Source organism: Octopus bimaculoides, chromosome 5, assembly GCF_001194135.2.
Source record: "Octopus bimaculoides isolate UCB-OBI-ISO-001 chromosome 5, ASM119413v2, whole genome shotgun sequence".
Lineage (NCBI taxonomy): Eukaryota > Metazoa > Mollusca > Cephalopoda > Octopoda > Octopodidae > Octopus > Octopus bimaculoides.
The window spans coordinates 124,519,388-124,523,770 of record NC_068985.1 but is presented as its reverse complement, the minus strand read 5'-3'; the positions used below and the strand labels follow the sequence as shown (position 1 = coordinate 124,523,770).

General features: G+C 37.3%; 1 protein-coding gene across 3 annotated transcripts in view; it reads right to left on the bottom strand.

The window, feature by feature from the left end:
• Positions 1–4,383, bottom strand: part of LOC106872974 (primary cilium assembly protein FAM149B1) — a 128,169-nt gene that overhangs the window by 111,561 nt on the left and 12,225 nt on the right. The gene's annotated exons all lie outside the window — the stretch shown is intronic.

The window sequence follows — 4,383 nt, the reverse complement described above, 5'->3', positions numbered from 1 at the left end:
TATGTATGTATATGTATATCATCATCGTTTAACGTCCGTTTTCCATGCTGGCATGGGTTAGAAGGTTCGACTGGGGTCTGGGAAACCAGAAGGCTGTACGAGGCCCCAATCTGATCTGGCAGTGTTTCTTCTACAGCTGGATGCCCTTCCTAACGCCAACCACTCCGAGAGTGTAGTGGGTGATTTTTACGTGCTACTGGCATCGACCATGCTCGAATGCTGCTTTTTATGTGCCAATGTCTGGGGAAAATCTAAGAGAAAAGGAGTTTGCTTTGTAAGCCACGATGTTCTGGCACCTTGTGCAAATGTGTTCACAGGTTGATTAATGATTTGTGAGTGGCATTTGTTAGTTAGAAACTCTGCGGAAGACAGCATACATACATAGATATACATACATATATATATATATCATTATCATCATCATCCTTTAATGTCCATGTTCCACACTAGAATGGGTTGGACAGAGTTTAGTGAGGCAGATTTTCTACATTTGGATGTACTTCATGTCACCAACCCTCTGCTTTTTCCCCATGTTTCACAGAATATTGGAAATGAACGAAACTGCTTGTGTGACAGTGTTATTCATTTACAACTGTTACACAGTGTCAAGACAAGGATACACACACACACACACATGTATTATTTATAACATTCTCTTCATATAAAAAACTACAAATCTGGCAACTGTTTAAGCAAAATAGTGTCATATTTAATAAAAGCTTTGACTCTCAATTGTGTGTGTGCATATATATATTATTTTCACACACATGGAGATATATATATATATATATATATATATATACACACACACATATATACATACATATACCTAAATATAACCATATAAATATATACATATACATACATATGTACACATATACATAGACATAAATATATATACATATACACACATATATACTTACAAATACATATACATACACACACACTCACACACATACACATGCATACATTTTACTATTATTTAATGTGTGAAAATGATATTAACGACTATGAAGCTGTGAAAAGAGTTCTGATATATATATATTCATCATACATTATTAATACTAGATCTCAGCAGATTAATTATTACTGGCCTCTGAAAGCCTTTTGTTTGACATCTAGAAGACTGTCCTTTAGCTGATGTGAGTGAAATGTGTGAATAATTAATAGAAAGATGGTGACAGAGAGGAGATAGAAGATGTGAAATCACACTCATACAGGTGCTGATTAAGACAAGGTTACATCTAAATGTTAGACATCACACATAGATAAAAGGAAACAAAACAATAAAACTGTGTTTTTGTAAAGAATATTACCATAATGTTAGAGATGGAGAAATTTGTATTAACCATTATGTGTATGTGTGTGCGCATACATACAAACATATAACAAATGAGAGGAAGAGAAAATGGAATTCACGAAATTCTTTATTAATCATTACAATTATTTTGATCCATCTTGTATTGGTATCTTGTGGGCGAGATTCTGACCAACTGGTTGTGGTGCATCATTCGGTGCAGATGTGTCTCGTTGAGTGGCTTTTCAAAAAGTGCCTTGCTTATTAAACTTGGTTTTGCTTAGTTATACCCAAATTTAAAATAATTACTAACATATATAAGTACAGGTGTGGCTGTGTGGTAAGGAGCTTGCTTCCCAATCACATGGTTGCAGGTTCAGTCCCACTGAATGGCACCTTGTACAAGCGTCTTCTACTATAGTCTCAGGCTGACCAAAGCCTTGTGAGTGGATTTGGTAGACGGAAGCTGAAAGAAGCCTGTCATATATATATACATTCTATATTTTTAATTTTGTGCATGCGCATTGTTTACTTTTGATTTTGTAGACTACACAGTATAGTAGGGTCAGTTGGGCACCCTCTGTGAGAAAAACAGCACCATGACGCAATTCACTCTGCCAGAAATTTGAAAATGACATGCTGTACTGCTTGGAATTCACACTGGAAGCTCTAATACAAACATTTCAGAGTGTTTGAGTGTCAATCTGAGTTCATGTACCGAGAGTGATAAAAATCAAACATCCAGTCAACATCATGGTGTTTGGAGTGATCACAAGTGATGGTGATGTTATGCCTCCATTTATCTTCCCACACAGCCTCGGACTCAACACGGAAGCCTACATTAAGTGCCTGGAGGAGGTAGTGTTGCCCTAGGTCAAGAGGGTGGCTGCTGGAAGACTTAATGTGACAGTCCCCTGAAGGGAAAAATACTACTGTTGGTTAAACCTCGGAAGCTGCACCGCTTCCTGTCCGCCTTGACATGTTTCCTGTGTCCTTATGTTTACAAGGGGGAGAGACAAGCACCTCCACCCAGCTAAGCCTGCATCCAGAGACATGTTTCTGAGTCTTTGCTCGTCATCAGTCTGGAGTAGCATGATCTGCTAGTCGAAGATGCCTGTCAAGCTCTTGTAAACATATAATAATTCTAGTGAAATACATTCACTGATTTCAAATTTAAAAATGTATTATTTCTAAATCTGTCATCCTTATTCTTCACACAACTCCATAAAACATACATCTTTCAGGCCCTTCCATTCATGAGCTCACTTCATATTATCTTCTCAAAGCATTGTTAGGTATTTTCAAGTAGTATTTATTTTAGTCCTCTGAGATTTTATTTCAAGTTTCAAAATTTGAAGCAATTGAACATAAAATCTGTGCTAGATTAGGTGGGGGTACATTTTATGAGTTTGGGGTCAAAGGAAGTAAACAGTATTTTTTTTTTAGAGTCTGTCAACGTGTAGTGGATGATGGTTTCAATGTTTACATTGCTTTTTTGATAATTAAAATAACACTGTGGCTAACTACATGGGAGAAGATACCGGAAGAAATTAGACCTACAAAGACACCACAAACACTCATAATTGTTAAATACAGTACATGTGTATACATAGATGTACATGCACAGATACAAACACACATGTACCTACACATATATGCACATACACATGAACAAATATGCATACAAATACATACACAAACATGCACATATTATACACACGCACACACATTAGGTAAACCAACTGTTACTATCTAACAGTTAGTGGAACTTCTCAGTGACATCTAACTGGGAAACAGATTGCCTTTTTTAATAGTTCTGCTCTTCTGATCACTTTTTCCAACATCTCGTCTTTTGGCTTGCCTTCAATGCTGATCTTATGCCACTCATCTCCAGAGGGAACAAAATTTCATTTTCACTCTCTTTGGACATACACACTTTTGGTCTAAATTCACCACCTCACTTTTTCTAACTTGCACCTTATTCCCACCTTCCCTAGAATTACATACCTATTCCCTTTGATTCTTCCTTCTCTCCTGCAACCCCATATTCACACACACACATCCTCAACATACTAACACAGCTTCCATACATGCACACACTCCCTTCAACCAATCACACTCATTCACCCCATCTGGTCCCTGATATGCGGGCATGCAGACACACACACACCTACCTCTATTCACCCACCACTTTGTTTATTTGATACACACAGGCACACACAAGCCTGCACCCACTTTTGCTTCACACACATACTGGCCCTCTCTCACTTACACCCTCCACTCTTATACATGCATTTGTACACATATACACACTCCAGTATGCAGATGCACCCCTTGCTCTTTACATACACACATTCTTCATATTTCCAGCACTTCTCTTTTGGCTGAAAACTCTGAATCCCTTACATTTCACAACTACCTCTGCTCATTGTTTGTCAACCTGCCAAAAAACCTCATCCAATACACACACACGCGTGCTACATTTTCCATACTTCTCTCCCCTTACAGTCCACTTAAAAAAAAATTGTTCCCCTGTGCCAATTTCTTTTTATATTATGTGTCCCATCTAGCTTTTCCTCTGTTCATTACAAGTATTTCTCTCCATGGATATTTACCAGCTTCTTCATCACAGTTATCTCTTCTCCTTTATGTATTTTACCAGTTTCTTACCATTCTCTTTAACACTCTGCGTAACTTAGCAAACCTTTTATATTCATCAGTTTTTTCTTCCTTTTCTTACCTCCTCTATACTCTCTTTCATTCTAATAAAAGGTCTAATACTCAAAGTGTCAAAACATTTTCTCTTTCTACTAAAGCATTAAGCTAATACCTTATTTGTCAAACTTTATTCCTTCTATATTGTCATTTTCTTTGTTTTTACATAATAAGCACAAATATATATAGGCGCAGGTGTGGCAAGAAGTTTGCTTCCCAATCACACGGTTCCGGGTTCAGTCCCACTGTGTGGGACCTTGGGCAAGTGTCTTCTGCTAAAGCCTTGAGCTGACAAAAACCCTGTGAGTGGATTTGGTAGACAGAAATTGAAAGAGGCTCATTGCATATATATATATATATATATATATATA